The sequence below is a fragment of the Ursus arctos genome, unplaced genomic scaffold, assembly GCF_023065955.2.
Source record: "Ursus arctos isolate Adak ecotype North America unplaced genomic scaffold, UrsArc2.0 scaffold_4, whole genome shotgun sequence".
Classification (NCBI taxonomy): domain Eukaryota; kingdom Metazoa; phylum Chordata; class Mammalia; order Carnivora; family Ursidae; genus Ursus; species Ursus arctos.
Window position 1 is genome coordinate 74,190,338 of NW_026623056.1, and position 25,149 is coordinate 74,215,486.

At 34.5% G+C, this 25,149-nt stretch overlaps 1 pseudogene; it reads left to right on the forward strand.

Annotated features, from left to right (window-relative positions):
• The first annotated feature begins 15,955 nt into the window (after positions 1–15,955).
• On the forward strand, positions 15,956–17,678 carry LOC125281486 (tigger transposable element-derived protein 1-like; annotated as a pseudogene).
• The last annotated feature ends 7,471 nt before the right edge of the window (positions 17,679–25,149 follow it).

Below are 25,149 nucleotides of genomic sequence, written 5' to 3' on the forward strand. Positions count from 1 at the left end.
GAACTTCTTTTAAAGATTAGTAGGCATGCAAAATTATTTCTAAGCAAACTTCAACTCCTAAACTAGAAGAAATATTAACATATTCAGGTATTTGCCTCCTATCATTCTCTAAATCTAAAACATTCCTGGCAGATATTCGGGACATATTAATAAGTCTTAAACTAATAGCCTACACACTTTCTGATTGGATCCTCTTGTACTAAATGATCATGACAAAGGTTCCTATCAATGTCCATTTCCTGTTTAAAATGCAATTCCTGTGGTCTTTTTTATATAGCATATGCCCTCTGACTCTAATGGTTTCTTTAAATATGGAAATCACACTTCAGGTTTTTTTTTTTTTTCCTTTAAACAAATTCAAAATCTTTACTTTTTTTATACATACATATGTTATAGAAGTATTTATTTTATGTAGAAATATTACATAACATCAAGATACAATTTCTCCCCTTTTGTGTACTATTTCACATAGTTTAGTTAATCCTTAATTTAAAAATAGATGGCAAGTCTGGGGAATCAAGATAGCAACATAGGAAGACTGAACTCACCTCCTCCACAGACACAATGGATCTAAACCTACATATTGAGCAATTCCAACAAAGGATACAAAGACCACAAAGAAAATATCAGGAAACAGAGACATGGTAACAATGGGAACCCCACCCCTCCATGCAGTAACCTGCAAGAGGGAGGGAGAACACTGAGGATCCCACACCCAGATTACTCCTCCTGAGAAACAGAAAACAGAAACAAAAACAAAAAACAAAATAAAACAAATAACAGCTATTTGAAAGGCAGCTACACTGTAAGTGAAAGAAACTCATTTGCTAACCCTACTGCATCCATCAAACAGTGGAAGGATTGCTGGAACTCTCTACACGGTGGAGGTGTTGACGAGAACCACTGTTTACACTCCCCATCTACCTTAATACTTCAGATAGAAGCAGGGTCCAAGAACTCTAGCCAGCCTGCTACACTGCCAAGCACTGACAGCACTAACCCATGCCAACTTCAGCCAGCCCCACAAGATGCAACCCCCTATCCTCTCACCCCCCTGTATCTGCCCCAATTCCAGCTGTTGCAGTAGGGCAGCCCCTGTGCAGAGTTTCCTAGGACACTCTGAGCTCACACATGCTACAGCTCCAACCAGCCAACCTAAGTCACCAGGTACAAAGAGTTTACAAAAGGAACACTCCTAACCAAAGCCACTCTGCAAGACTGGGAGAGGCAGCTTTTTTGCCTTGCTCATAAAAAAACAAAAACAAAAACAAAGCCATACAAAGTAAAAAAAAAAAAGGGGGGGGGGAGAAGAATATGTTGCAAATGAAAGAATGAGACATAAATTCAGAAAAAACTAAATGAAATAAGCTATCTCTCTGATAAAGAGTTCAAAGTAATTGCCATAAAGATGCTCACTGAATTTTAGAGAAAACTGGATGCACTCAATGAGAACTTCAACAAGGAGATAAAAAATATATGTAAAAAAAGAAACAATCAGTATTGAAGAACACAATAACTGAAGCGAAAAATACACTAGACAGAACCAACAGTGTATTAGCAGATGCAGAAGACTAAATCAACAATCTGGAAGAACGTATAATGAAAAGCACCCAGTCTGAAAAGAAAAAAAAAAAAAAAAAGAATTTAAAAACAGAAGAATAAATCATACTAATCATCAATCATACTAATCAATCATACTTATATTCACATTATCAATCTACTAGGACAGCATCAATCTTACTAATATTTTCAATAGAAGGGTCCCAGAAGGAGAAGAGAGAGATAAAACTTCATAAAACTCATGTGAAGCAATAATAGCTGAAAATTTCCCTAACCTGGGAAAGGAAACAGATATCCAGGTCCAGTAACCCTAGAGATTGCCAAACAAGATGAACACAGAGAAGTCCACACCAAGACACATAATAATTACAATGTCAAAATTGAAGAGTCAATCTTAAAAGCAGCAAGAAAAAAAAACAACTAGTTAGGTACAAGGGAAATCCCATAAGCCTATCAGCTGACTTTTCAGCAGAAACTTTCAGCAGGCCAGAGGGAATGTCATGATATATTCAAAGTGCTGAAAGAAAAATCTATAACCAAAAGTACCTTACATGACAAGATTATCATTCAGAATTGAAGGACAGACTTACTAAGACAAACAAAAGTTTAAAAGTTTGTCACCACTAAATGAGCCTTATAAGAAATGTTGAAGGAACTTAAGAAAAGACCATAACTAGAAGAAAACTATGAAAGGGAAAAACATTACTGATAAAAGCTAATATATAGTAAAAATAGATCAATCACTTATAAAATTAGTATGAAAGTTAAAAAACAAAAGTAGTAAAACCAATTACATCTAAAAAGTTAAGTAATTCACAAATTTTAAAGATGTAATATATGATATGTACAGTATAAAAATGTAAAACAAAACATGAAGGGGGAGTAAAAATCAATACTTTAAAAATATGTTTAAATTTAAGCTACCATCAACTTAATATTGACTGCTATATAGTTAGGATATTTTTATGAACCTCATGGTAAGCACAAACTGAAAGCCTATACTTGATACAGTAAAAAAAAAAAAAAAGGAATTCAGAATAACACTAAGAATCATCATCCACAAGGAAGGAGAGCAACAGGAGGACAAAGAAACAGAGAAGAACTACAAACAACAAGAAAACCATTCAAATGGCAGTAGGTACATACCTATCAATAATTACTTTAAATGAAAATGGTCTAAATATTCCGATCAAAGAATAGAGGGTGACTGAATGGATAAAAATAGAAGACCTGTTTATATGCTGCCTGCAAGAGACTCACCTCAGACCTCAAGACATACAGACTAAAATGAAGGAATGGAAAAAGATGTTCCACGCAAATAGAAGTGAAATAAAAGCTGAGGTTGCAATACTTCTAGCAGACAAAATAGACTTTAAAACAGAGGCTAACATGAGACAAAGTAGGGAAGTACATAATGATAAAGGGTTCAATCCAATGGGAAAATATGAAAATTGAAAGTCTCTATCCACCCAACAATGGAGCACCTAAATATATAAAGCAAATATTAGCAGACACAAACGGAGAAATTGACAGAAATACAATGATAGTAGGGGCCTTTAAGACCCCACTTACATCAATGGATGGATCATCCAGACAATCAATAAGGAAAGAGTGGCTTTGAATGACACATTAGAACAGATGGATTTAACAGATAAAGCATACTATCCAAAAACAGAAGAATATATATTTTTTCAAGTGAATATGGAACATTCTCCAGGATAGATCACATGTGAGGCTACAGAACAAGTCTCAGTAAATTTAAGAAGACTGAAATCATATCAAGCATCTTTTCTGACCACAACAGCATGAAACTATGAATCAATTACAGTAAAAGAAATGGAGGAAACACAAGCATGTGGAGCCTAAACATGATATTAAACAACCAATGGGTTAATGAAAAAAATCAAGGAGGAAATCGAGAAATATCTGGCGACAAATGAAATTGGAAACACAATGGTACAAAACTTTGGGGGTGTAGGAAAAGCAGAACTAAGATAAACATTTATAGGGGTTCAGTCAGTTAAGTGTCTGCCTTCGGCTTAGGTCATGATCTCAGGGTTCTGGGATCTAGCCCCAAGTCTGGCTCTCTGCTCACCAGGGAGTCTGCTTCTCCTCTCCCTTTGCCCCTCCCCCCAGTCATTCTCTCTCAAATAAATAATTTTTTTTAAAGTTTATAATAATACAGGTCTACACCAAAAAAAAAGGCAAGAAAAAAAGGTCAAATAAACAATCTAACTTTACACCTAAAGGAACTAGAAAAAAAAAAAAAAAGAACAAACATATATATATATATAAAATATATATTAAAAATATATATACCAATGAAATTAAAATCCTATTCTTTGAAAAGATAAGCAAAATTGATAAATCTTTAACCAGACTCATTAAGAAAAAAAAAGGACTCAAATAAGAAATGTAAGTGGAGAACCTATAACCAACATCACAGAAATACAAAGGATTATAAGAGACTACTAACAAAAAATTATATATCAATAAGCTGAACAACTTAAAAGAAATGGGTAAATTCCTGTAAACATACAATTTCTTAAGACTGAATCAAGAAGAAATAGGAAATCTAACAGACCAATTAATAGTACTGAAATAGAATCAGTACTCAAAAACAACCAACAAACAAAAGTCCAAGACCAGATGGCTTCAAAGGCAAATTCTACCAAACCCTGAAAGAGTTAATACCAAATCTTCTCAAACTATTCCAAAAAATAAAAGAGTATGAAATTCTCCCAAACATTCTATGAGGTCAACATTACCCTGATACCAAAATCAGATAAAGATACTACAAAATAATAGTAATAATAAAAATTGCAGATCTATAACCCCCATGATCATTCACGCAAAAATTCTCAACAAAATGTTAGCAAAGTAGGTAAAGGAGATTAAGAGTTACAAGCTTCCAGTTATAAAACAAATCAATCACAGGGATGAAAGGTATGGCACAGGAAATACAGTCAATATTTAATAACTTTGTATAGTCACAGATTGTTGCTTTACTTACTGTGGTGAGCATTTCCCTATGTGTATAATTGTTGAATCACTATGTTTTACACCTGTAACTAGTGTAAGATTGCATATCAACTATACTTCAAAATACATATGTATAAATATGCAAGATTGTATTTGGGGGGAAAAAAACCCTAGAATGATTTTTACAATATTTTTGGGAGAAATTATTTTGAAGGACAGTGAAAAAGAAATGGAAATTGAAGAGTTGGAAGATAAAACCAAAAATGATCAGAAAGATTTATCAGATAAAAAATTCCTACTTTTGAAAGTGTTTGGGAGTTTTATATAGAAAAAATAATTAGTCATTTTTTTAAAGATTTTATTTATTTATTTGAGAAAGAGAGGCTGAGAGAGAGAGAGAGAGAGCATGAGCAAGGAAGAGAGAGAGGGACAACCTGACTCTACACTGAGCAGGGAGCCTGATGTGGGGCTCATTCCCAGGACTTTGGGATCATGACCTGAACCAAGGAAGATGCTTACCCTACTGAGCCACCCAGGCACCCTAATAATTAACAATTTTATTCTACCTTTTGCTTACAGTAATTCACTACTAGACAAAAAACAGTGTCATAAATTGTGAAATTGGCTGAGAATTTGTAGAACAATGGAGAATTTAAGCCTTTTTCCATTAGAATTTCTCAAGGAAGAAAAATAAATCTATAATCTAGAATGTTTATTACAAAGAAATCATGTGTATATACACTATACCTGTTATTTCTGTAATTCTGGAATACTTTGCTTCAGACTCTAGATTGCTATACATAAACAACTATAGTTTTGATTTTTAAAGTTTTTTATTATTTTGTAATTTGATTGAAATCAATAGTGTCAGAGAAATGATGAGGGGATAATAAGCAAATCAACACTGTAGAGTTGATAAGGAGGTAATTTAACTCATCATTTCTAACTAGAATCCCAATAAAGAGGGTATTATCACTAATTACATCTTTATCTCCTACAACTCCATGCTCAAGTGATTTTTTTTTCAGTGTGGTGAAGTCTTCATTATCTTGAGTTTATGTTATTTTGGCAATATATTTTATCTTTTAAAGTAAAAAAACAAAAAACAAAAAAAAAGCGACATCCAATCTGCAATTAGTGAATGAACAAATAACTATACATTAACAAAAAGCCTGAGTGTTGTTAAGAATTTAATTTAAATTTCAACCAAATTACACTTCCAATTTCTCAAAAATTATATTTCTAATATCTGCTGATCTATTCCATTGCTTTGCACATTTACAAAATGGGGAGAAAAAAAAGCAAAAAACAAAGACAAATCTGTTTCACATTCAACATCCAAATACTAAGAAATTTATTTACATTGAAGAGTAAAATGTCTCTTAAGGAAACAAAGATGTGGACTAGACATTTCTCGATGAAATTATTTTAAATGTAAAGTTTGTAAAATATATTTGACTACCATTTATTTACCCTTCATTGTTTTTGGAAAAGAAATAAACATAATTCCATTTAACAGCTCATTGGCCTCAAAGAACTTTTAATACATTTACCCAAGTAAATCTAACATTCTTTTATCTCCTTCAAAACACCCAAACTATTGTATTCATCACAAAATAAAACATTCTTTGCTTTTGCTTAATAACTTCTCTAGGATTTCCATGACCAAAACATAACTAATGTCATCAATTTACAACCAATCGAGGAGTCAATTCATTTCAGATAACACTGAGTATTAAGTTCGGTCAGTCCTCTGACTTTTTCAAACTACACTGCATTCTAGCATATAAGCACTCTTCTAAGAGTGGAAAGGGAAATAGGACTAGGCCTCCTACCAGAGAATAATATTTTTTTAATGATTCATAGAGACTGTCTTTTTGATAATTCATATGTTGTAGGCTTTGAGAAATGTTAATTAGTGTTCCAAATGAGAAAAAAAAATGATAGGAAACCTGGTTTTGTCTATCGGTGCTATGTGTCTAGGATAATGAGAATGAGAAATATAGATAAGAGCAGAGGTAGATACTCAAATGGCTGTTAGTAACGTTTTCTTTATATTTTTCACATTTTTTATTTTAATATTAATTTTTCTTTTAAATTTTTCAGATAATCCCAGCAGTATTCAGTTATCTGAAAATTTACTATTACAAACAAACCTCAATGCTTGGAATTATTTTTAAAATAGTTACTTAAAAAGCGTACTGAGGTATCAAGAAAGAATGGGAAATCCTTAGACATCAAAAATGAAGTGTTCATATGAATCTAAAGTACATGCTGAAGCTATCATAAGACAACTACCACTTACAGTGTTATACTGGGAACAGTTTTCATGATTCTGGTGAAAATAAGAGAGAGAACCTAAGTACTACTTATCAAAAACACAGGGTACATGCAAACAAAAACGTCAATGAAAGACTGTCTACCAGGAAAAAAAAAAAAAATCCAAAAAAGAGAGAAAAGTGACACTTGCCACTAGGTTATGGGTGCATGAGAAGAAGGTTTTCTTTAAGAATGCGTAATCAGTGGTTGACACTCATGGAAGTTTGGGGTTAAGTTCACACTGCATGTACATTCGTAGGACCTCAATAGGGCACATTTATTTAAGTGGCCCCTTATGGTCCACAGCCCTATTTAAAGAAACAAAAGTTCTCTCTGGAAGAATAAATCCCCAAACAGATTTGTCAGAATTTCCCCAGATGAAATTCAAAGAAGCATGTTTGCAAACAAATCACACCATTCAACACCATCCATTCAACATCAATTCAACAAATATTATTTAAGAACTTATTAAACATTAAATACTGTTCTAGATTCTAGGCATGGTATAGTAAACAATAAAGGAAAAATCACCACTGCACTCACGGACTGATTCTGGTTAATGAGAAACACAGGAAATTCAATATGTAAATGCATGCTGTGGTATCTTTACAGGTGATAACTTATATGGGAAATCATGAGTGGGCTAAATAGAATGTATAGAGTTGGGTGGACATTATGAGTAATGAGCAATAGAAACCAACCAACCATTCATTCCCCGATGATTTTCACTATTAAGGATATCAAATAGGGGTGTCTAGGTGGCTCAGTCAGTTAAGTGTTGGACTTCAGTTCAGGTCATGATCTCAGGGTCCTGGGAGTGAGCCCTGTGTCTGGCTCCCTCTCAGTGGGGAGTCTGCTTCTTCTCCCTCTCCCACTGCTCCTCCCCTCACTCATGTGCGTTCTCTCTCTTTCTCAAATAAAAACAAAATCTTTAAAATAAATAAATAAAATTTTAAAAGGATATTAAATAGAACAATTAACCAGCAAATTGGACAAATGAAGCCAAAAAAAAAAAAAAAGAATAAAAACGAGATATGATGGGGCTCCTGGGTGGTGCAGTCGTTAAGCGTCTGCCTTCAGCTCAGGGCGTGATCCCAGAGTCCTGGGATCAAGCCCCACATCAGGCTCCTCCACTGGGAGCCTGCTTCTTCCTCTCCCACTCCCCCTGCCTGTTCCCTCTCTTGCTGGCTGTCTCTCTCTCTGTCAAATAAATAAATAAAATCTTTTAAAAAAATTGAGATATGAAGAAATTAACTAGATTGTGTCACATATTGCAAACATGATAGAGAAAATAAAGGGTATGGAATACTGAAACAAAAAAAATATTTTTTAAAGTATGTTTTTAACAATAACCTAGTAGAAGATGAGGAGATAACTCATGGGATAGATGCAATATTTTATATATGTAATATCTGAAAATCTAGGAGTGAATAAACCCATGAATCAGAAAGCATGGTATCTCCCCCATTAAAATTAATAAAAATGGTTTAGTAACTAAGATAATAAAAATAGTAAAACTAAAAAATAACATATGAAGCATATGGTGGATTACCTACAAAGAATTACTGTGACAGATTTCTCAGTAAAGAGAAGAAAAAGTCTTTAAGAAAGTATCTTCAAGACGCAGAAACAGAATTCTCATCTAATAAAACTCTGTACTTATTGCAAGACAAATGCACTATTGCAAAGATCTCTGTAGAATTCATTTTGATAGAAAATGGTTGTTACTGCAGATAGAATTTTGGCTTGTTTGAGGTTACTATGGAAGTCTTTTCCCTCGTTTCAGTGAAAGTTTCGCAACACATGTTCTGCAGAAGTACCAAACGCAGGATACCCTCTGAAAGTCACTTCCAGACATATATTAACCAGTGAATGTGTGCATTAGGACATAAATGTCACATTTACAGAATGACAGATTCAGCTCCAGATGATTATATGTGTCATTATACTTGTTATATGGGTCTATTATACATACTGTATAAGCCATTGTATAGGATGTTTTTACTACTGTGCGGTTGCACACTGTATCTGCACTTGATCAGATCAGGCTTCTCTTTTTTTTTTTTTTTGCAGGTCTTATTAAATCATACCATACCTACTACACTGCAGTAACCAATTTAATTAACATTTTGAATTGAGTCAAAACAGAAACATTTTCAGGAAGAAAAAAAATAGCAATTCAGCATGGTAACAACTTCATTTAAAAATTAGTGAATAAGTTTCAGAAAGAAAGGCAATGGTTCCAAAAATGAATGTCTGAAATTCAACATGGAAAGCTTAACAAAGAAATTGGTTAACCTCCGGATAAATCAGAATATCGATTGATGGTATGAAACTCACAATAATATATAAATTATGGGATAAGCAAAAGGAATAGATTAAGTTATTGAGCAATACAGGCACATAAATAGGTCACGAGGAATGGTGGGGGTGGTGAGAAAATCCTTTACATTTCTAGTATTATTTCGAAGGAGAGTAAATTTGCTAAATGGAGGTGTTTATATTTGTTGTTTATAGTCATTTATATTATTATATTAATTGTTATACAATATAATGGCATTTGTTACTTATATTTTATTGATAGTTATATAATCATTTATGTTTATATATTGTTTATATTGTATTAGTTGCTTGTATTATTAGGGTTACAAAGAAAGCAGTATAAAAATGGAATGAATAGAACAGAAGGCAGGAAAGAAAACAAAGTGGTAGAACTACACAAATAAACAATCATAATCAATGTGGTTGTAGCAAATTTTTTGTGTAATATATACTGAGATTGGATAGAAAACATTACACTTCATTCTTCAGGAAAGGCACTCCTAAAACAGTAACAGATAAAGGTAAAAAGGAATACAAAAATGTATGAATTAAAAAAGGCAAACACTGAAAACACTTAAGCTGTTTAACGATAATAAACCATAACAAAGCAGGAAAGTAAAAGTAAAAGGTGACAGCAGATGTGCTAAGAGACTAATGAGTGTTAGAGAAAAAAAGATCATGTAAAAATAACCAATGAAAAAAAAAAAAACCAAACCTGAAAGATCAAGAAAAAAGATGAGGGGTGCCTGGGTGGCGCAGCGGTTAAGCATCTGCCTTCGGCTCAGGGCGTGATCCCAGTGTTCTGGGATCGAGCCCCACATCAGGCTCCTCCGCTATGAGCCTGCTTCTTCCTCTCCCACTCCCCCTGCTTGTGTTCCCTCTCTCGCTGGCTGTCTCTCTCTCTGTCAAATAAATAAATAAAATCTTTAAAAAAAGAAAAAAGATGAAATAGTCACACATACATAATATATATACAACAGTGGAGGGGAGAGAGAAAGGGGGGATATTTGTCAATAATAGTTCTAACAGAGATTCAGAACAAGAAAACACTGTGACCAATATTATGGCAATAAATTGTAATATTAAGTTGAAGTAGAAAATATTAATAAATACTAATTTATTACTAGTAATAAAATATTATCTAAAGTAATTTTAGTAGACAGAGAAAGCTAAAATTGTTTATAAGCATTAAAACAGTTGATCTGTGATAGAAGGTCTTCAGGTACCCAGCTCACAAAGAAGTTAATCTCGCTAAACATTCAAGAAAGAAACTATTCTAACTTAAACTTGTCCAAATAATGTTTTTAAAGGAGATCTCCATTTTATTTTATGAGGCTTAGAGTCCTTGATACTGATACCAGTCCCAGAAAATACAACGAGAAAGAGTGGCCAATCTTACTCACTGGCAAAACATCAGTAGCTATAATCCAACATTAAACAATAAGAAGGCATCACGACCAAATACTGATTAGTTGCAAATGGAAAAAATCTTACTGTAGGAGCTCTTTTCATACCACAGCCTAGTCACAGATTAAAAATAGAAGAGATTGGTGATTTAAGTAGATACAGAAAAGATTCCTGAAATTTAATTGCAACTCACTGAAAAAAATGAGCAAATTAGAAAAAGAAGAAATTTTCTGCATCGGATTAAAGATTTAGCAAACTCTGGGGTGCCTGGATGGCTCAGTCGGTTAAGCACCTGACTCTTCATTTTGGCTCAGCTCACTATGTGAGGGTCCTGAGATCTAGCCCTGGGTGGGGCTCGGCGCTCATCTCTCTCTCTCCCTCTCCTCCCCGTGTGTGTGTATTTGCACATGCTCTCTCTCTAAATGAAATAAATAAATCTTTAAAAAAAAAGAATTTAGGGGAGACTGGGTGGCTCAGTCATTAAGCGTCTGCCTTCGGCCCAGGTCATGATCTCAGCGTTCTGGGATCAAGCCCTGCATCGGGCTCCCTGCTGAGCAGGAAGCCTGCTTCTCCCTCTCCTACTCCCCCTGCTTGTGCTCCCTCTCTTGCTGCCTCTTTCTCTGTCAAATAAATTAATAAAATCTTAAAAAAAAAAATTTAGCAAAATCTACAGTAAGCAACACATACAGTTGAAGCATAGAAGCCATTTCTTTTGACATAAATTTAAAAAGATAGCTGCTATTCTATTTAACATTATGCTGGAAGTCTTAGAGAGTTTAGTCAGAGAATAGAATTATTAATTAAATTATAGATCAGAACGAGATTAGAAATGCTTTCAAGACAAAAATCAGTATTTCGTGATACTTAAGAATAGTTTAAAGAGTAGTTCAAGCATCAAAATTTTGTTTATGATGTGATGATTCTTCTCAAATATTAGTTTGAATTTCATTAAGTTCTGATCAATTTCTATTTGTGAATATAACCATGATTTTTTTTAATGCTTCAATTTCTTAGTTGCAACAGGCAAAAATTCAATATTTTATTAATGAGAATTTGATGTTCATTCGAAAAACAGGTTTCCTTACAAAAACTCAACATTATGTAATGCAAGTATCAATGTATGTAATCAATGCAATCATGGAAAATACATTTTTAATTAAGTATTGTTTATAAGAATTTACAAGTATCTCAATTTTTGAGGTGAAACAACTAGAGATTTTCAGAAAAGAGAAAGGGAAAGCTAGAGTCCACACATGTGATTGGGTATGGGTGTTACGTATGTTGAGACATTCTAACATGAATGCCTTTAAATTATTTTGATTATAAATGATGAAACTTATTTAGTATTGATATTGCCAAATTCAGAGGATATTCATGATTATCACATTATGAACATCATATTTTATATCAACCCATTTTCTTTTCAAATATGCTCCAGAGTAGTGCAGCCTGACAATTATTGTGTATTTCCAATGATCTTCCTTATGAAACAATATTAGCAAGTACTGTTCAGTATGTGATGCTGTGTAGTAAAGATTTGGCATATCTGACATCACTTGAGAAAGTTTATAGTTTTACTAAATTGATTGTAATCAGAGCATATTATTTCATATCAGTCATGTTTTCATGTCCTTAATCACATTATCTTTTTCTGGCACTCTCTCTCCAAACTTGATCATTCTCATAATCAAGAAATATTGGGGCATGGCTCAGTTGCTAGAGTGCCTGAGTCCAGCTCTGGTCATGATCTCGGCATTGTGGGACTGAGCCCCTCATCAGGCTCCACACTCATCATGGAGTCTGCTTGTCCCTCTCCCTCTGCACTCCTCACGTGCTCTCTCTTTCTCTATCTCTCAAATAAATAAATAGATAAATAAAATCTTTAAAAAAAACACACAATGGAATTTTGTGGGAACTTTTGCAGATGAAACAGGGAGAAGAAATCCATGTGGCTGGTCAACAGCTAACAAGTGACTGAATATGGGGGGAGGCAACTGTAAATAAAGGAACACTATGATCGCACTGCACATTCTGACACCAGATTGGTGAAGCAAAAAATAAAGAAATAAAATAAGAAACCCACTGACCAGGCCAGATGCAAGGAAGCAGCCACCATCAGATCCTGGCGTTGGCAATGTCACAACTACAGCCTTTTTGGTTCAGATTCTGGCAGTAGCTACTAATATATTTTTTTAAAAAAACAAAAACCAAATATTGTGGTGAATTTCTCCAACCAGGATCAAATATATAGACATTCTGTGTAATATCCCTCTGTACTGGCACTTTTTTCTTTCCCTTGAGGAAAGCTGTATTAGAATCCATTCAAAATGAAACCTTAGGGGCACCTGGGTGGCTCAGTCAGTTAAGAGACCAACTCTTGGTTTTGGCTCAGTTAGTGAGTTCAGGGTCATGATCTCAGGGTCATGAGATTGAGCCCCTTCCCTCTGCCTCTAATCCTCCCCTCACTCCTCCCTGAGCTCCTGCCATCTCTCTCTCTCTCTCAAATAAATAAAATCTTTAAAAAACAAAAAAAAAAAAATGAAACCTTAAAAGGTATATGGTACATCTTTTGCCTTAAGTATGTTTCTAAGCTTTATCATCTTTTTAAAATTTTCCTCTACTTCCAAAGTTTGGAGTCATCAATTGTGGACGTTATAATAGATTTGTATTTGAAAAACATGAATATTTTAAACTGATATAGATTTTTATTTCCCCTAGTGTCACATTCAAAAGCTAATTTCACAACTTCAACTTGCTGTAAGTTTTATACTCTGATTTTTTTTTTAATTTTTAAAGGACATTTGACAAAAACTTAAAATTAGGTCCAACATCAATAAGTGTTTTGACAGGATGTCAAAATTACTCACTGTACCAATAGAAATATTTTTAAAAAAACAAAAGAAGGCAAAACTAAGCACAAATTTTAACCTATTTTTCAAATTCTAATATAAAATGTGAAACAATGGAACAATTCACAAGAGACGAATACAGTGTGGGGAGAAAAAGACTGTATTCTTTTGTCTTGGATAGTAAAAGAAATAAGTATCCCTACACAATGCTTCACAGTTCCGAATGAGATCACCAATCAGATGGGTGGTGCATGGGGGATGGAAAGCACTTCCAGTAAAAGAAGAAAGCAAATGACAGCATGAAGAAAACTCCATGTCTATGTGGAATGAACTGGATAATCTGTATTCTTTCCTAGATCTTTCTCCCCTTACAATTCTGAGCCCTTGCAGGCCATTGCTCTAACTGCACCTTTAAATGCTAAGGGGAGTTCTAACAAAGGATTACCTAGGAGAAGCTCAAACTGTGGGACTTAATAAAGGAAATAGCTATAGCTTTTCTGCTTCCGGGTTCTGGAATACTCACTCTCTCCTTTGTCCTTTCAAGGCTCGGGCTAGTGACGCTCTGTTCCCTCCCATATTTGTTAGCTGCAGCAAGATTCAGTATCCCTTGTAGTTTCTCCTTAAGCCTGTTCACACAATTGTCAATAATCCCTGTGGGAACCGCTCCTCAATTACTTTATTTGAATGAACTATTTGCTTCTGCCAGGTCTGTGATAAGGACTATAATTCATTTTACATTTCTGTAATATAAACTGGTAAGAGAATTGGAAAAACACATAAAATGAAAACTTACATAGGACTCAAAGTAGAAAGAATTTTGTTTGCCATGACAAGAAAATTACAGAACCTCTAAAAAACTTTAAAATTTGTTCTGATATGGACATAATAACACTTCAAGGACACCATGAAGAATAGACTTACCCATTCTCAAAACTGGAGGCAAGGAGATCAAACATAATGCTCAAGGTTCATAAGGACATGAACTAAAATTATGCCCTTAATAGTGGAAAAGGAAATGACTTTAAAATACATTTACTAACAAAATTAATCAAGCCACACCAGTTTATTAAAGGCTGTTTCAAAAAAAGAGCATTGTTATGTTAGTAATAGTAGTAGGAGTACCATCTGTATCACCATGGATCAATAATCTAAAACGCTTTTTTGAAAAGGTTTATCTATTTATTTGAGGGGGGAGGGGTTGGGGAGAGGATCTTTAAGCAGACTTCCCACTGAGCAGGAAGGCAGATGCAATGCAGGGCTTGATCCCAGGACCTATGAGATCATGACCTAAGCTGAAACCAAGAGCTGGACGCTCAACGGACTGAGCCACCCAGGTGCCCCTACCATGGATCAAAAATCTGATTTACAAAATATATTTTTAGAGGATAAATGTATCAATCTATGAAATGATAGTGTAGTATACTCTTAAATAATTTACCACATCGGATTTGTGGTAGTCAAAATAGACAATGCTTTCTGCTAATAAGTATTCTTGTAAAATCCATATGCAGATAAAACCCCAAGAAAGTATAACAAATTCTAATTTCAAGCCCACCATTTAATAATCTTATCCCAAATATAGATGGCATGTTATTATTATTAATCTGGTCAAACATTAGTCTCCATGAAAAAGTAACAAAGGTCTAAATGTTTTCTCTCGAAACTACTTCTAAAAATTGCAAATCCTGAAGTAGAAGAAAATATCTTTTCTTCCATATGTGTCTTATAAATGAAAATATTTCGTGTCCACTTGTTTGCACTCTCTAAGGATTCTAATACCAGATTTTTGTCATACTATAATTTCAAGTTTTACCTTTCCTAGATGACACAAATATTTAACATCAAGATGGTGCGAGGCTGCCATGAGCCAAGGAAGCTGGATGACCTCTAGAAGCTGGATTAGACAAGGAAGTAGATTCTCCCCTAGAGCTCCCATAAAGGCATATAGCTCTGCCAACACCCTGATTCTAATACAAGGAGATCCATTTCAGATTTCCAAAATACAGAAGACGGTATATTTGTGTGTTTCTGTTTCTTGGAAAGATTTTTTTGGAGCAGTTTTAGATTCCCAGCAAAGTTAAGTAGAAAGCACAGATTTGGCATGTACAGACAGACTTCATTTTATTACGTGTCATTTTCCTGCGCTACGCAAATACTGCGTTTTGTTTTTCTTATTACAAGTTGAGGTTTGCGGCAACCCTGAGCAAGTCTATCAACATCATTTTTTCCAACAGCATTTGCTCCCTTGTCTCTGTGCCACATTTTGGTAATTCTCTCAATCTTTCAAAACTTTTCATTATTATATTATGGTGGTCTCTCTTTGGTGTTACTATTGTAATTATTTTGAGGTGTCATGAACCACACCGCCAGCCTCACAATTAAAAGGTGAACTTAATTGATAAATCTGTGAATTCTGATTACTCCATTAAGAGCCATTCCCCTATCTCTCTTCTTCTCCTCAGGCCTTCTTCCCCAGACACGATAGTATTGAACTTAGGCCAATTAATAACCCTACAATGGCCTCAAAGTGTTCAAAGTGAAAGAGTGGCACATCTCTCACTTTAAATCAAAAGTTAGAAGTAATTAAGCTTAGTGAGGATGGCATGTAGAAAGCTGAGATAGACCAAAAGCTAGGTCTCTTCCATCAAACAATTAACCAAGATGCCAATACAAAGGAAAAGTTCTTGAAGGAAATGAAATGTGCTATTCCAGAGAATACATGAATGATAAAGTGAAGCAGCCTTATTGCTGCTTTGGAGAAATTTCTAATGGTCTGGACAGAAGATCAACCTAATCCAGAGCCAAGCCCTACCTCTCTTCAATTCTGTGAAGTCTTGAAAGGGTGAGGAAGCTGCAGAAGAAAAGTTGGAAGCTAGCAGAGGTTGGTTCATGAAACTTAGGTAAAGAAGTCTTTTCTACAACTTAAAACTAAAAGGTGAAGCAGGAAGTGCTGGTATAGAGGCAACAGCAAGTTACCCAGGAGATCTAGCTAAGATATTTAATGAAGTTGGCTGCAGAAAGCAACAGATTTCCAGTGTAGATGAAACACTCTTCTACTAGAAAATGTCATCTATGACTTTCATAGCTAGAGAGAAGAAGTCAATCAATGCCTGGCTTCAAAGCGTCAAAAGAAAGGCTGACTCTTCTGTTAGGGATTAATGCAGCTGGTGACCTTAAGTTGAAGCCAATACTCATTTACCATTCCAAAAGTCCCAGGGCCTTTCAAAATCGTGTTAAATTTATTCTGCCTGTGCTCTATGAATAGAACAGCAAAGTCAGGATGACTGTGCCTCCGCTTACAGCATGGTTTGCTTACTTTAAGTCCCCTGTTGAGACCTACTGCTCAGAAGATTCTTTTCAAATGATTAATGCACCTAGTCAACCAAGATCTCTGATGGAGTTGCACAATGAGATTAATGTTTTCATGCCTTCTAATACAACATCCATTACACAGCCCATGGATCAAAGGGTCATGTTGACTTTGAAGACTTATTACTTAAGAAATACATTTGATAAGGCTATAGTTGCCATAGATAGTGATTCTTCTGATGGATCTGAGCAAAGTAAATGCAAAACCTTCTGGAAAGGATTCATCATTCCAGATGCTATTAAAAATATTTGTGACTCATGGGAAGAGATCTAAACTTCAGCATTAACAGGAGTTTGGAAGAAGTTGATTCCTACTCTCATGGATGATTTTGATTTCAAGACTTCAGTGGAGGAAATAACTGCAGATGTACTGGGAATAGCAGGAGAGCTAGCATGAGAAGTGGAGCCTGAAGATGGGACTGGATTGTTGGCATCTCATGATAAAATTTGAATGGACGTGGAGTTGCTTCCTGTGGATGAGCAAAGAAAGTGGTTTCCTGAGATGGAATCTATTCCTGGTGAAGATGCTCTGAAGATTGTTGAAATGACAGCTAAGGATTCAGAATATTACATAAACTTAGTTGATCAAGCAGTGGCAGGTTTTGAGAGGACCAACTCTAATTTTGAAAGAGGTTCTACTGCGAGTAAATGCTATCAAAATGCATTGTACCTACAGAAAAATCATCAAAGAAAGTCAATTGATATAACAAACTTCACTGTTGTCTTATTTTAAGAAGTTGTCACAGCTGCCCCAGCTTCAGCAGCCACCACACTCATCACTCAGCAGCCATCAACATTGAGGCAAGACCAGCTCCACCATCAAAAAGATTATGACTCACTGAAAGCTCAGATAATGATGAGCTCAGGTAATTTTCTAGCAATAAATTATTTTGTAATTAAGGTTTGGTACATTGTTTTTTTTGTTTGTTTGTTTATTTATTTATAAAAGATTTTATATATTTATTTGAGAGAGACAGAGATAGTGACAGCACTAGCAGGGAGGAGAGGGAGAAGCAGGCTCCCCGCTGAGCAGGAAGCCTGCTGTGGGACTTGATCCCAAGACCCTGGGATCATGACCCAAGCCGAAGGCGGACACTCAACCGAATGAGCCACCCAGGTGCCCCTGCTTTTTTGTTTAGATAAAATGCTATAGCAAACATAATAGACTAGAGTGTAGTGTAAACGTAACTTCTAAGTGCACTGGGAAACAAAAAAATTCATTTGATTCACTTTATTGCAATATTCACTTTATTGTGATGGTCTGGAACTACACCCACATCTCTATGGTAGGCTTGTACTCCATGCCCCCAAAACATGCATAGCCTCCCCCACTGTCAACGTTCCCCCGTGAAGTGGTACATTTGTTACAACTGATGAACTTACACTGACACATCATTATCACCCCAAATCCATAGTTTACATTTTAGTTCACTCTTGGTGCTGTACATTCTAAGAGTTTGAACAGATGTACAATGATATGTATCCATCTGTATGATACAACAAAATATCTCACTGCCCTAAAAATCTGCTATGTTCTGCCTATCCAGCCCTTCTTACCTTCTATATTTGTGTTGTTTCAATCCACTGTTTGTGGTAATTTGTCACAGCAGTAATAGAAAATGAATACAAGATGGTGATGATGGCGATGAGAAGGGATATTAATATATGTAATACAGTCTACTTTGAATCATTGTAAACTATGATTTTCCTTAATGATTTGATTTTTTTCATGTCATGACTCTCCTTTTGTCTGATTCTTTATAAAAAATTTGCAAAAAAGTATTTTCAGTATTATTCCATCTATGTCGTCTTTACCATAATATCCTCAATTATGTTTACATGCAGATGATACCTTGCTACAGTTTTTTTGGTCATAGAGTTTTTGTTATTTTTCATTTTAAAGATTATCTAGAAATGAAGAAGTAAATGACTATCCATCTTCACAGGTATTAAGGTTATTAAAATTTATAACCTTAAGTTTTCTAAATTGCAACCCAAAAATGTATACCCATTTACATTTTTTACTCAGAGTGTATCACTGACAGCTGCTTCATAAAGTCAATTAATCTATGCACCAACTAATGTAATTAATTCTTTTTTAAACTTTGCTAATTTGATAAATTAAGCAAAGCAACATTAAATGCATTGATGTTGTCCATTTATAACCTTGCTTATTGATTATTTGAAGACATTGTTTTTTAATTGTTTTGTAAATAGGTAATTCAACCAAAGTGAAAAGACTGTAAACACACCAGGCAGTTTGTTTGAAACCCCCCAAAAATATCATACGAATAAAAGAAGTACATAAATGGCAAACGGGAACACATGTCATGACTCATTACCTAAGTTACTACATTAATAAGAAAATATGAAAGTAGAGAGAAAGTGAAGCAGAATAAAAAAGGTTTCAAATAAGTGGCATGTGAAAATGATACAGTTTTGGAAAAAATGGTCTATATCATTTTAACTAGAGAAGACTGTGGGGGTGACAATATTCAGTCGTTTATATGAAACATTTAATGTCAATATACTGAAAGTCTTGGGGAAATTATTCGACTTACTATTGTCATTATGAATGTAACTCAAGCAATTTGTTAATATTAAGATGTTTATCAGTAATTATATCAATAATTATTTCAATAATTTACAAATGTATATATTTAATACTCCAGAAATATTCTAAATTTGCAATAAAATACATTGAAAATAAAAAATACTGAATTTATAGATGAAATTCATAATTAACTTCTTTTCAAGATTTATTTATTTATTTGAGAGAGACAAAGAGACAGAGAGCAGGGGGAGGAGCTGAGGGAGAGGGAGAGAAGCAGACTCCACGCTGAGTGCGGAGCCTGACGGCGATGGGGTGGAACTCAATCCCAGGACCCTGAGATCATGACCTGAGCTGAAATCAAGAGTTGGCTGCTTATCTGACTGAGCCACCCAAAACTCATAATTAACTTAAAAATAGTTTATATTCATATCTACAGGAAGGGCAAATATCCTTGTATTTCAAATTGGGTCCTCTAAAATGGCAATATTGGTTTATAAAAAATCAGTAGCCAAATCCAAGAAAGAAAAACAGCTGATTTTAGTAGTTTAAAAACATATATGGCATAATATATAATTAAAAGATTGATAAGCTATAGTATCTCTCATATTTTTACAGTACCTTTTTTAGCAGCTCATGGTATTGACCACATATTTTTCTCTAAATGCTTAATACAAAATTTGCTTAATTTACTTACTGTAAAGATGGAAACATCTGTTTTATTTAACATTCTTCTCACGAACACGCTCTGAAAACCACAATTATATAAACCCCATTTTCACATGGTTACACAAGAGCCATAGGAATATATAAACAAAAAATAAAGAATTGAGATATAGTCATTAATAGAGTAAAGAAACTAATTCTCCTAACCTACAGATATGTTTTACATTGTGGCTGACAAATGACATATAAAGTGTATAGTTAGTACTGTCATCCATGGAGAGATTGTTTAATTATGCTGTAGTCTACGTTTTCACATCAATGAATTAAGAAAGATGTTATGGTCAAAGGCACAGCATTTCCCATAAGCTGCATAGATAAGCAAATAAATCAAACAATTATTTCCTAATCACACTAGCAACCATGTATAGCTCAAGAAAAGCCAAGCAGTAGTAATCACCTCCTTAGGCTAGATATTTAATTTATCCTGGTGGCAGTATGAAATGGAAGTCTCTGCAAAGACTCTCTGTGAAATAGCTTATAAAGCTTGGCCGGGAAGAGTCTACGATTAGTAGAATAATGCAATAAGGAAAATTTAAAAGGTACAATTGAAATATTTAAGGAGAGCTACTGGTGATTAAATGTGTATAATATAGTGCGGCAAGTTCTTCCTGATGCTTTAAATGAATGTATTACAATACAGATAGCCAGTGTGTATGCTCAATTTAACAACAAAATTGGATTAAAATTAACTCTACCCTTCAGGTACTTAACTTCCTTGAAAATCATGCTAGTAAGAATAATACTGAACAGAATCTAGTTGGGCAAGTTAACTGATATCTAGCGCACTCTCCCTGTAACATAGTATTCCTGAAATGAAAAACTGAATATAAAAATCTGGAAAAATCTGCAAGCATACAGAAATTTTTTATAACATTTAGCAGACTTTCATGCATGAAGAATCTTTACTGTTAACAATAAGGGTGGAATCATATTTAAATACTATCCACAGGCTCACTATCCAATCGCAAAAGTAAAAAATGACCTTGGGGGAATTTGAGTTAAATCTTTACCATGGATTTTTGAGGATCCCATGCAAGACAGACTATGAGGATTCAGGGGAACTGAAATATCTCACTTATCTAATAAACATTTAAGTTTACTAATGAGACTGTGAGGTAGAAAGCAGTATCTGGTTGCAGTAGTCAAACTAAGCAGGAAAAATTAAAAAGCATACATTATGGATGAGGAAAGAAAGTGGAAAGTAAATATCTATGATCTAAACAAAAACTTATTTTGTGAAAATATACTATGAAAGTTCCCTCCTCCATTCCCAAACTATTGAATTCCTAAATTTGGAACAAACGCATCGTGCATATAAGACTTTTTCCTTAAGTGGAACATATACAGAAATTTTAAGACTTCCAAATAGTAACAGCTATAGTTCTGTCTGACAGATCCCACATCTAATGTAAATGATTATAGACTAATTGTGAATACACAGACTGCCTCAGAATCAATTACGCAAAATTTAAAAAGTGTCAAAAATTTTTAAAAATGTCATTAAAAGTGAAAACCACAGTCGAGTAACTGTTAAATTAATTGCATGGTAATCAAAACTAGTTCAAAAAATTCCGACTCATGCTTTTGATAGGATTTAGCTTTTTATGTACATATATATGTATTTATATACGTATAATATATACATATGAAATGAGAACAAGGATTTATGAAAAAATAATCAAATGAATGAGTACACAGGTATGAAAAATGAAAACACACAACTTCTACTTTCGAATTATGACGGAGCTAGTGAACAATAAACTCTCACTACAGAACACTGAACTATTAATGATGGTGTCGGGGGTATGCATTCACTCCTAGAAAGAGAAAGTATCAGATAGCAATTTAAAGCCTTGGGAATCCAACTGCTGTCCTGAATAAGCAGCATCAGTTTCCTCTAAGAACGACTTGGAAATGCAAAATCTTAGACCCTACTCAACAGGATCAAAAGCTCCTTAAAAAATCAAATTAAATTTAAAAAAATACGAGTCACTGGTGAGTCATATGGAAATTAAAACAACCAAGTACCATATACTGTACACCTGAAATTAATGTAACATCATGTCAACTATACCCCAAAAATTTTTGAAATAAAAATAAAATAACCAAGCATCAGGGCGCCTGGGAGACTCAGTCATTAAGCGTCTGCTTTGGCTCAGGGCGTGATCCCGGAGTTCTGGGATCGAGCCCTGCATCGGGCTCTTCCGCTGGGCGCCCGCTTCTTCCTTTCCCACTCCCCCTGCATGTGTTCCCTCTCTTGCTGGCTGTCTTTCTCTCTCTGTCAAATAAATAAATAAAATCTTAAAAAAATAATAATAACCAAGCATCCTCCTAAGACCAAAAGAGTCCATAGTCACAATTCTAACGTCAAGTCTTTTACAGTTTGTAAAGCCAATGAATAGTATCTGTGACATAATACTGATGTGAAATAAAGAATTTACTGGAAAAGTTTCTATTGAATCTGTATAATAAATGTTATACCTAGAAATTCTTTTATACATAACCTAATTTATTCTGTAACCTCGTTAATTAACACAATTCTTTCTCATGCCCTTCTTAAATTTTTGCAACATAGAACTAAATGAACCATCTTTTTCTATGTCCTTAATAACTGCCACTTTCCATTGTTTTTGTAATTATGAAGTAATTATCACTCTAAAAAGGGCTTGTAAGTTATTAAACATCCATTTTTTTTTTATGCCTGTGGTTTTGGTTTTGACAGAATGCAACATTCTGAAGGGTCTTTTTTATCTATATATTTTTAGGTGATGAAGTTTTGTCATTTTTTCCACTCCATTTGGAATTTTTCATAGTAATCTGTTTTTTTTTGTGGTTTTTTTAAGGTTTTTTATTTATTTATTTGACAGAGACAGCCAGTGAGAGAGGGAACACAAGCAGGGGGAGTGGGAGAGGAAAAAGCAGGCTTCCCAGGGGAACAGGGAGCCCGATGAGGGGCTCCATCCGAGGACCCCGGGACCATGCCCTGGGCCGAAGGCAGACGTTTAACGACTGAGCCACCCACGTGCCCGTTTGTGTTTTTTTTTTTTAATTATGATTTGTATTTTTATCCCCTTTTAAAAATTATTGTATTTTTAAAATTTTTATATATATATTTTTAATTCCAGTGTAGTTAACATACAGTATTATATTATTTGCAGGTGCACAATATAGTGATTCAACAATTCCATACATCATTACTCAGTGCTCATTATGGTAAGTAGTATACTCTTGATCCCTTTCACCTATTTCACCCATTCCCCACCTACCTCCCCTATGATATACTTTATTTTAAATGAGGACCCTCAGGGGTGCCTGGGTGGCTCAGTGGGTTAAGCTTCTCAGGGTTCTGGGATTAAACCCAATGTAAAGCTCCCTGCTCAGCAGACTCGGCTTGTCCCTCTGCCCCTCCCCGCACCAGTGCTCTTTCTCTTTCTTTAATAAATAAATAAAATCTTTTAAAAAATTAAAAAATAAATGAGTACCCTCAGTTACATTTTTTTAAACAAGAATATTTTTTACTTGAAGCATACTTCAGAATATGTGGTTCTAAATGATATATATAAAACATTCCATCCAAGAAAAATATAATACACATTTTCTGCAAGTACTCACAGAAGGATCCCCTGGTTAAATCACATAAAAAGAGACATAACAAATATTACAAATTTAAGAAGACTGAAATCGTATCAAGTATATTCTCCAACCACAATGGTACAAAACTGAAGATCAACAATAAAACAAGGCTGAGCATCTACAACGCAAATATTAAATATTTAATATGCAAATATCAAACAGCACACTACTGCACAAGCAATGGGCCAAATAAGAAATCAAATGGCAAATCAAAATATGCCTCAAAACAAAAGAAAGAAAACACAATATTCCAAAACCTACAGGAAGTTTGTTTTTAATGCCCCCTAGTTGTTTGTTTTGTTGTTGTTTTTACCCTGAGGTCTTGGTGATTTGAAAACAAGCTCCTGGCGTCAGTAACTTTATTCATTTTGATTATACTTAAACTTGAAACCATTTCCTTCTTAGTAAAATACAGTATCTTCTAAATAATCAGTGTACTAAATAATTAAGTAGAAGATACTTTAAAACCTTATCACAATTTTAGAGGGAGACTAAAGTGAGATGCAGGACCTAATCAGTTTGCCAATTTAATTCATGAATAATAAGAATTTGTGAATAATTGGTGAATTTGTGAATAATAAGAATTATATAAATAAAAACAATCCTTAAATTTAAAAAGGGTTTTGAAAAATACTTTTTAAAACAGGTGAAACAGGTAATTATCAAATGCAACTGGATTTTCTAAATTCTGAATGCAACAGAGATTTCTGAACAATTGTTTAGAATGTTGTTGAAATTAGATAGCAAAAAACCTGGACAGTGGATGGATTGACAGAAGTTTGCATCTATTTTTTTTTTATTTTTTAATTTTTTTTAAAGATTTTGTTTTTTATTTATTTGACAGAGACAGCCAGCGAGAGAGGGAACACAAGCAGGGGGAGTGGGAGAGGAAGAAGCAGGCTCCTAGCACAGGAGCCTGATGTGGGGCTCCATCCCAGAACGCTGGGATCATGCCCTGAGCCAAAGGCAGAGGCTTAACGACTGCGCCACCCAAGCGCCCCTGCATCTATTTAATACATGGTTACGGAAAATTTTAAATCCAAACATTTTCAACCAAATAAAAATAATTCTGTGAAATCATATGAAGTAGAGTTTTAAGAATATAAACTACAGTATTATTTAAAAACTGTTATTTTGGGGGCACCTGGGTGGCTAAGTTGTTAAGCTTCTGCCTTCAGCTCAGGTCACGATCCCAGAGTCCTGGGATCAAGCCCCATGCCAGGCTCCCTGCTCAGCGGGGAGCCTGCTTCTCCCTCTTCCACTCCCCATGCTTGTGTTCCCTCTCTCTCTCTCTCTCTCTCTCTGTCTCTCGCTGTGTCTCTCTCTATCAAATAAATAAATAAAATCTTAAAAAAAAACTGTTATTCTGCATCAAAAAGCAACTTAAAATTGTGTGATACCATGTTACACAAACCTCAAGGGTGTTATACT